This window comes from Phasianus colchicus, chromosome Z (assembly GCF_987193195.1).
Source record: "Phasianus colchicus chromosome Z, bPhaCol1.hap1.1, whole genome shotgun sequence".
Classification (NCBI taxonomy): Eukaryota; Metazoa; Chordata; class Aves; order Galliformes; family Phasianidae; genus Phasianus; species Phasianus colchicus.
In genome coordinates this window covers 51,867,294-51,876,910 of record NC_143476.1, presented here as the reverse complement: position 1 = coordinate 51,876,910, position 9,617 = coordinate 51,867,294, and the positions used below count along the sequence as shown (strand labels likewise).

Below are 9,617 nucleotides of genomic sequence, written 5' to 3'. Positions count from 1 at the left end.
GGACTAATGATTTTCTTGAAATATGTATCCCCAGGTTTTCTTATTCTGGACCATCTGCTTTCTTTTTGTCTGATTTTTTTCCTCACATGGAACTATAACAATAACAGGAGATTAATGCATTGGAAAAAATCCTTCTTCAATCTTTCTGTTGCTCCAACTATTTTGATTTTTCTTTCTCTTTTCCATTCCTTCTTCCTGCTTCACAGAATCACAGAATCACAGAATCGTAGGGGTTGGAAGGGACCTCCAGAGATCATCGAGTCCAACCCCCCTGCCAAAGCAGGTTCCCTACACCAGGTCGCACAGGTAGGCGTCCAGGCGGGTCTTGAATATCTCCAGAGAAGGAGACTCCACAGCCTCCCTGGGCAGCCTGTTCCAGTGCTCCGTCACCTCACCGTAAAGAAGTTCTTGTGCACATTGGTGCGTAACTTCCTATGCTGCAGTTTCTGGCTGTTTCTCCTTGTCCTGTCTCCACACACTGCTGAAAACAGTCTGGCCTCGCCACTCTGCCCCCCACACCTTAGATATTTATAGACCTGGATCAGGTCTCCTCTCAGTCTTCTCTTCTCAAGGCTAAACAGACCCAGCTCACACAGCCTTTCCTTATAGGGAGATGCTCCAGGCCCTTCACCATCTTTGTGGCCCTCCGCTGGACTCTTTCCAAGAGATCCCTGTCTTTTTTGTACTGGGGAGCCCAGAACTGGACACAGTACTCCAGATGAGGCCTTACCAGGGCAGAGTAGTCTTATTGTCTTTTCCCTCATTTCTTTTATCCCCTTCTGTTTCTCCCTGTCGCTTTTCTCTTCCTTGACTCCCAGACTTTTCTGCTTGCATATTCTAAACTCACTTCTTGCTTCGTACTCATGCTCAGAGTTTTCCACATATTCCTGTATAATTCTCTCTTGATAAGATATAAAGCTGCACAGCAGCCATCCTTTTGTTGCCATTTATTTTTTCCCCTCCGGCTATGAGTGTATCACAAGAGGAACAAAATTATAGATGATGAATACCTGTATGTTTCACATACTTTTAATACGTTTTTTCTTTTAATTATCTCTAGCTATTTTTTCTTTTTAATAGTACCTGATAGGTACTGATAGGTAGCAATGTAAATTGCTTGAAGAAGATTTGTGTCCTAGAATATGGATGTCACATAAGTGCTGAAAAGAAGTATAATATGTATGATTATGAAGAAAGCTTTGCAACTACCTGCTGGATTAAGCCAGCGCTGCAAGGTCAATCTGTACCAGCAGATAGCATGGAACAGGCATTATGTGCTTGCCTCTGTTTGTGAGCTCTGATGCCTGGAGGAAATTATTTGTATCATTATCATTAGCTTTTGTTTTGTTTGTTTTTTTACTGACTGTTTTAGAAGGAATGTTCTGTTAGCATCCTTTTTCTATAGATAAAAATACCATGCATATCAAGTTAGGACATTTTCTTTTCTCTGCCCTAAAAAGTCCTTTAGGTTACTTCACAAACTAAGTTGAAAATACAAGCAGGCAGAGCAAAAAACAAATTACACTAATGGCTGATTTGGACTGCAGAGAAAATACATAAAGCACACGCTAGGGGGAAGAAGGACCTGTATATCTTTTTTAAACATGGCAAAAGTCACAAATCCATGAACTGCACCACCAGCAATGCTAGCTGAACGCAGTGCAGTCTCTCGGGATTTCACAGTGTGGCTCACCACTCAAGAGTCACCCTTCTGGTTACCATATCATCAAATCCTCAGTATGCTTCTGCACTGCTATAACTCCCAGCGACAGTTTTTATCTTTTAATAAAATATGATTGGCTGTTGAAAAGTTACATTTGGAAAACTGATGGAGAGTACTCCTTACTTATGTCCTGAAAGTCTAGTTTTTCTGAGTTTGTTATCATTTTCTGAGTATTGAGGAAAAAAAATAACAGAAATGTAAGATTTTATTCATAAGTTTAGACACAGTTTCATTAACAGAAAATGTTAGTTTCTTAGTCCTGTATAAAAACATATTTACTGTTGGTATTTCAAGATCTCCCTTTAGAGATTTCAAAATGGCCAAGTCAAACATCTAAACTCATACTATGCATAAATCTGTTTCCTGTCAGATTTTCCTGACAGTGACTCTCCAGCATCTTCATAATTTATACAATTTCTGCAAATGTGCTTGTGGCATTGTAAGTGACAGACAAGTAAATCAATATTCTACATATACAAATCTATTACTTCATCATCTTACAAGTACTCACCACACTCAAAGTACAAATTTAACCCAAAAGCTTAGCAGAAGTGGTGGGTCTTATCTTCTTACTCCACTTGACTCTGAAACAACCTCTACCTTTTGATGATTCTTTGGCAGAACAGTAGTCTGCAAAAGTTAGTGATGCTCAGTATCATCTTCACCCCTCCCTCCTCTGCTAGGAGATACATAAACTTTCAGTCATATATTTACATGGGAGCTAAACAGATACTCCCTATTCAACAGCATTTAACAGAAGGAAAGAGGAGGGGGGAGAAAATTCAGCATTGAACTGAGGAAGACTCACCACCAAGAGACAAATTGGTCTGTGTGGCCATTATGAAGGTCAGCTGAGGAAGGACTAATGTCTATTTAATTGTCCAAAAGGTTGAATTGTAAACTGAACTGTGAGAAGCGACTAGAACACAGAAGAGAGTGAATCTGGTGGGCTCATAAAAAGCAGTGAGCCATAGAAAGAGCACTTAGATGAGTCAAGAGGACAAAAGTGGAACAACTTGGAGCTTATCAAGAAGTGGGACAGGAGGAGATAGGTAAAAAGAAAGAAGTTTCAGAAGGTGACAGGAGTTTCTGAAGTAGGTAAATTCTGCATCGTTTTCAAAGAGTGAAACAGATGGAGATGAATCAGCCCAATTGACAAGGTAACAGCAGACCATGGAAGCTTCTATGAAAGTCTAGACAAGTCAGAAAGGCTATTTAGCTGCTGTTGAAGCTGGCGGTTTTCTAGTGATGAATGTTTTCAATAACAGCTCTCTTTGGGTTCGAGTGATTACAGCAGCAAACCTTCTGATGAAAAATGAGTGCACTTAATTTTCTATCACTTTCTCTCACATATTGTAATTTTCAGTTCTCTGGTGGTTAGAGAGTCTGAGCTTCAAAGTTTACAGTGAAATACCAGGAAGCAAAAAGTGGGTTCACTCTCACAGAACTCACAGTCTCAAGCATTTTTAGGGCATTCCTCATCACAGTAGCTGTGTGAAGAGATGTTGTGACAGCCCAAAAGAAAATTTTGTAAACTAAAATTGTTCAAAGAGGAAAAATGAATTCTACCTCTGAAGAACATTCCCAGTAGTCTCTCTGTTCTTCTTAAGAATGATATTTTTGAAACTAGACAACAGTAGAACTTGGGAAAAATGCCAGGCAACAAACTTAAATTTATACAGATGTAAGAGATTCACAATAAGTGATGGAGGAAGTTTTCAACATTTATGTAAATTATAGCATTTTTTATTACAAATGCACCATTAAAATTTTGGTTCATTTGGGTCAGCTGTTCAGGCTGCGTCCCCTCCCAGACACCTGTGCACCCCCAATCTCCTTACATGTGGCACTGTGTGAGAAACAGAGAAGATCTTTACTCTGTGCAAGCAACAACTAAAACAACAGTGTGCTGTCATCCCCATTCTTATCACAAATCTAAAAGATCATAGAGTCACAGAATCATAGAATGGCTTTGATTGGAAGGAACCTTAAAGATAATTGAGATCCAGCTTATCTGCTGTGAACAGGGTTGCCAACCACTAGACCAGAGCCCAGTCCAGTCCGGTCTTGAACACCTCCAGGGATGGGGAATCCACAGCCTCACTGGGTGGTCTGTGCCAGTGCCTCACCACTGAATTTCTTCCTAACAGCTAACCTAAATCTACCTTCTTTTAGTTTGAAGCCATTCCTCCTTGCCCTATTGCTACTGGACTGTGTAAAAGGTTACTCCCATTCCTGCTTATAAGCACCCTTCAAGTACTGGAAAGCCTCAATGAAGTCTTCCTGGAGCTTTCTCTTTTTGAAGCTAAGAAAGCCCAACTTCCTCAGCCTTTCTTCATAGGAGATAAGCTAGAGTCCTTTGATCGTCTTTGCAGCCTTCTTCTAAACCTGCTCCAACAGTTCCATATCCTTCTTGCACTGGGGGCCCCAGGCCTCCAGATGGGGCCTTACAAGGGCAGAATAAAGGGGCCCAATCCCCTCCCTCTCCATGCTGGCCACTCCTCTTTTGCTGCAACTCAGGAAACAGTTGGCCTTCCGGGTTACAAGTGCACACTGCTGGCTCAAGTCCACGTTTCTGTCCACCAGAACATCCAAGTCTTTCTATACAGAGCTGCTCACTGGAATGAGTTCTTCTCCAAGTCTGCATTCATGTCAGGGATTGCCCCGACCCGTGCAGCACCTTGCATTTAGCCTTGTTGAACTGCATAGGTTCTCATGGGCCCCCTAAGATAGTAAACACTATAGACGTTGCTGTGAAGAAAATTGACCCATCCCAGGCAAGTTTCATTTCCACTTCTTATTCAATACTAATTTTTTAATGTTTGGTTTACACACTATCCAGTGTATCCTCATTAACAACCCCCAGTCCTGTTCTATCCTTTGTACATATACAAATAACCTTCCCTTACTCTATGGATGACCCTAGTTAAGCGTCCTTAAAATTTAAGTCAGATATGTGACGTATGTGTGGTGAGCAGCACTAGGGAAGTAATCCTGCCCCTGTACTCCTCATTGGTGAGGCCTCACCTCAAGTGCTGTGTTCAGTTCTGGGCACCTCAGTACAGAAAGGACATTGAAATTCTTTGGAGCAGGTCCAGAGAAGGGCAACAAGGCTGGTGAAGGGCTTGGAGAATATGCCCTACAAGAAGCAACAAAAGGAACTGAGGCTGCTTAGTCTGGGGAAGAGGAGGCTGAGGGGAGACCTTATTTCTCTCTTCCAGTATCTGAAAGGTGCTTACAGAGAGAGCAGGGTTAGTCTCTTCTCAGTGGTGACAGGTGACAGGACAAGGGGAAATGGTCTGAAGTTGCACCAGCATAAGTTTAGGTTGGATATCAGGAAAAACTTCCTTACAGAAAGGGTTGTTAAAACTGGAATAGGCTCCCCAGAGAGGTGGTTGAATCATTCCTAGATGTGTTTAAAAACCATTAGGATGCAGTGCTCAGAGACATGATTAAGCATAGGATTGTTAGGGTAGTATGGTTAGATCATGGTTGGACTTGATGATCTTTAAGGTCTTTTCCAACTGGAGAGGTTCTACAATTCTTAACATGAAGAAGTGCAAACTAAGAATGACATATGAAGATTTGTGTGGCCAGAGTTTAATAAGAACTGAAGCTGGCCAGTACTATGGAGGACAAACCAAATGTTCTTTTAAATAGAGTTAACAGTAAAAGGAACACCAGAGGTAGCATTAGTCTATTACTTGATGAGGATGGTGAACTCATAGACAGGGACAAATCAAGGCAAAGACATTTATTTCTTTCTTAACTTCTTGTCTTCCACAGCCCTGGAACTCCTGGAGCGCAGAGCTGGAGGTGTATGATTAGTAATCATAAACTCCAAGACAGTGAGATTTGCCGCTCCAACTGGATGTGTGTAAGTTCACTGGGTCAAAAATGATCCATCCCAGGGAAATGCTGGCTGCAGATCCCGCCATAGCTTGCAGGCCTAAATATTCTGTAGAATCTTAACTGAAGACATACCAGTAGCTGGTATATAGTCAATCTCAAAGGGATTCAGTTCCTGTTTCAACATCAGAAAAGAAGCAAATTCTTCAAATGTTTAAGGTTCTTCATCTCTCTGGATGTTTTGGCTACGTGTACCAGGACACAAACAGCTTAATGCTGAGCACATGAAGGCTCTTTGTGATTCTATGATTAGGTTACACAACTTATACTTTCTTTCACTCTTGAACATTATAAAGCTGACTATTTATAAGCTTAGCAAACAAGACATATAAACAACAACGTAACTGTTTTTACAAACTTTTCACTTGTGAATAAACTGTGATTGTTGCCCTTTTTACTTCCAGTGCCAGTTATATGCATTTTCAGCCTTTGTCTGTCTAAGCTTGTGATGAAGAAGCTCATGTTAACAATAGTTAAAACAAAAGCTCCTCTAAACCATTTTTACTGATGCTAAAGTGATTGAAGAGCCCATTCAGAAAATTCTATAAATTCTACAAACTCAGATGCCAAGCCACTGAGAGGCAGTTGGATGCCTGTGGCAGAAACAAAGCCTCATGGACTCATCTGTGATGACAAATGAGAACTTTAGCACCCATTGTTGTCCAGGTGTAACCAACCAACCCAGATCTTGCCATAGTATAATAAACACAGATCACGGCAGCAAGAGGGAGAGATCACCTGATTGATTTGTACTGTTTTATGTGTAGTGGAGGGCTATGCTATACTATAATAGAAGTGCAGTACATTTACACTCTTGTCTAGGAAAATAGCTAGATTTTATTTGGATTTGCTCTATACTACATCATCAACATCTCATTAGTTCAGCCTGCCTTTATTTTATCCAAGATAAAATCCCTGATTATTATTCTGTGCAACGGTTTCTGTTTCTGCCTTGATTTCTAAATGTGTTGTTCTTCTATTTCATAAAAAATATGAATCAGAAGTCCTCTGTAGAAGCTTAGCCTACTTATTTGCACAATACAGAATAAAATAAAGATTAATGCCTTTCACAGTATACCTACTGTGTTTCTGAATATGCTTTGCTAAGTTGGTGTGTCAAGTAAGGCAGTCATTTTGTCATATGCGGGAAAAGACTTCTAGCAGCAATTTGTTCTGGGGCATATGAATGTAAGAGGCTCTTTCAAGAAGCTTAGATGAGATTATTTTTTAAGAGAGAACAGAGAAAATCTACAGTACCAGAATAGTTCCTGGTTCAGCTGTACCAAGATCTCAAGATCTGTCCTTGTCTTTCCGGAATGTCTATATTGGTAAAGGCAATCTACAGAGGGAAGGCTTTTTACTTTTGAAAAACAGTGTCCTCAGTGTCCTCTCTTGAAACAGAAAAGGGAAAGATTTGCCATTTTCCCTGCTTTGAGCAGCACTATAGGTCAGACTCAGCTAGTACTTTCTGTGGTAGATTCAAACTTGTCAGATTTATTTTTTTCTTCACTGTTACTGCTGCAAAGTCACATAGGTCCTAGGAATGAAGATGGTTCTCTGATTAGTTCTCTGTTAACTTGTTAACTTGACTGGATGTGCACAGAACTATAACTAGAACAGTTACATGTGAACAAGTATGAAAGACAAAAGAAATCAAATTCACTGTCAGTGCCACAAGCACTTCTAGTGGGAATCAAATACACTGAAGAATATTTTTGTCAGAGAATTAAGCACACATATCTGAGCATATACAATATGCAGAAGCAATTTTTGCCAGATATCACCATCAACAGATTTTTCTGGTGTAGAATTACAGGAGATGTTTGCAGAGACCAAGATCCTTGTCTTAAAGAAGAAACAAATCTAGATGTAGCTGAAAGCAGCTTTTGATTGCTATTGTAGGGACCGTTTAAAGAGTAAGAAGGTTCTGAGGATGACCCCTAATGCAGGAGCAAGTTCTGCACAAGGAAGTGCAAAGAACTGAGTGCAACAGCAATGATTAGCTAAAGAATTACATTATTCTAGTTGTCAAGATATACTCAGACATGAAGAAGAAAATACTCCCATTTGATGCTAATATTTTTGAAAGAACTTTAGACAACAATCCTTACAGAAGGGAAAAATATTTTTTCTTGCATATCCCTGAAAGAAAAAGAATGTAAACACTATAGTGAATTAGATAAACATTTTAATCTTTTCCTTTTGGTCTTTATTTGGCAACTTTTCCAGTGAAAACTGTAAATTAATGACTGCATGGTGGTAATACACCTTTGAAACTGTCTGAAAGTATCTTTGGAGAATATGTTCCCTTTCATGTTTAAGTGGAAATACTTTTATGAGTAATGTTACAGAAAACAGAGACTTTCTGATGCAGGGCCTAGCTGGTAAGATCTTCTCCACTCTATTCCAAGATTTCAGTTCACTGGTGGTAAACATGCATTATAGTCCTCGCAGAATCTCATTAGGAAAAATGAAGAAAAGCTGATAAAAGAAAGTAAGACTCTAAGTGATTCTGTCTCAACAGCATGTTGTTTCCAACTTTGCACCTTTCAGGTTTTTCAGGAGTGTTCTGAGAGTTGTTCAGTTCAGGTTTCTGAAGGATGGGTGATCATCCATGTGAGCATTTGCCTTTCTTGAATGCTCTTGTTAAGTCACAGCTCTGAGAGTTGAGGACAGCCCAAAGGAGGTAGCAGGTGCTTTGCCTCATGTTATTCAATAAAACACTTCTCAACTGGATCGAAAATAATGGAGAGACCATTGGATTTTGTGAAGACTATACCCATCCAGTCTCTTTTAAAGAGGTTTTTAAATATGATATAGGCTCTGTAAATTCACTGTGAACAGTTTACTGTTCTACAAAGTAGATTAGTTGGTCATTTTTAGCAATAAGTCTTAAGCTCTTGAGTAACGTTTTTAATATTTGGAAGGCAACGAAAGCTCTTTGTGCTTCCCTACTCCCTGTAAATAAGAGTGTGCCAGACACTGCAACCAATGACACTTCAGAAACAGTCACCTACCTGAGTTACATCTCTTTTGAATGAATCTTATCATTTCTTTCTCTACAAAATAACATTTCACTCTCCTATCCAAGAGCATGATTTTCTAGGGCTTCTAATAATGGAAAATATTATTGTTAATACATTTTTTCTTTACTCACTTTACAGCAGTGAGCTGATTTCTCCTGCTCCCCCTCACCACTCCACAGCGCATCTAAGGAAAACTCCACCAGAATATGAGATCAGTTCACAAGCATCAAGGAAGAATACATGCTGAGAGCTGGGCTCGTGGTGGAGATAAAATTAAAACAGACTTTGATACTGTTATTGGTGCTGATATTCCGGGTTATACATGAGCTGTGTAGCCACTCGGAAATCTTTAGTCCCTGTATTACCTGTAGCCAAGTAGCATGGCATTACTGTGGAATTATGCACAACATTCTCCCCACAACAGCAGCTGTTGCAGCATCTATGTCTATGTCTATTGACAAAACTGCAGAATGGTTGAGATTGGAAAGGACCTCTGAAGATTATCTTGTTCAACCTCCTGCCCAAGCAGGGACACACAGAGCACATTACCCAGGATTGTGTACCAGTGGTTTCTGAGTATCTCCAGGAAAGGAGATCTCCTTGAGCAGCCTGTTCTATTACTCCATCATCCTCAAAGGAATGAAATTTTTCCTCATGTACAGTCAAGACTTCCTGTATTTCATTTTGGGCCTGTTGCTTCTCGTCTTATCACTGGTCACGACTGAGAAGAGCCTAGATTTGTCCTGTTGACATCCTCCCTTCAGACACTTTTATGCATTTATCAGATCTCTCCAGGCCTTCTCCTTTCCAAGACAAATAGGCCCAGTTCCCTCAGTCTTTCCTCATAGGAGAGATGCTTCAGTCCTTTCATCATTTTAGTAGCTCTTTACTGGATCCTCTCCAGGAACTCCATGTCTGCCTTGTGCTGGACAGTCCAACAATAGACCCAGTACTCCTGA

At 40.2% G+C, this 9,617-nt stretch overlaps 1 long non-coding RNA gene across 2 annotated transcripts in view; it reads left to right on the top strand.

Moving 5' to 3' along the window:
* The first annotated feature begins 5,515 nt into the window (after window positions 1–5,515).
* The window catches only part of LOC149912981 (uncharacterized), a 24,361-nt gene continuing 20,259 nt past the window's right edge, over window positions 5,516–9,617 (top strand). The window contains exon 1 of one of the 2 annotated variants that reach the window (XR_016461835.1): window positions 5,516–5,600. This is a non-coding gene — a long non-coding RNA (uncharacterized LOC149912981). Of the gene's footprint in view, window positions 5,601–8,819 lie in introns of those variants that run through there. The other variant, XR_016461836.1, reaches the window with a different exon arrangement.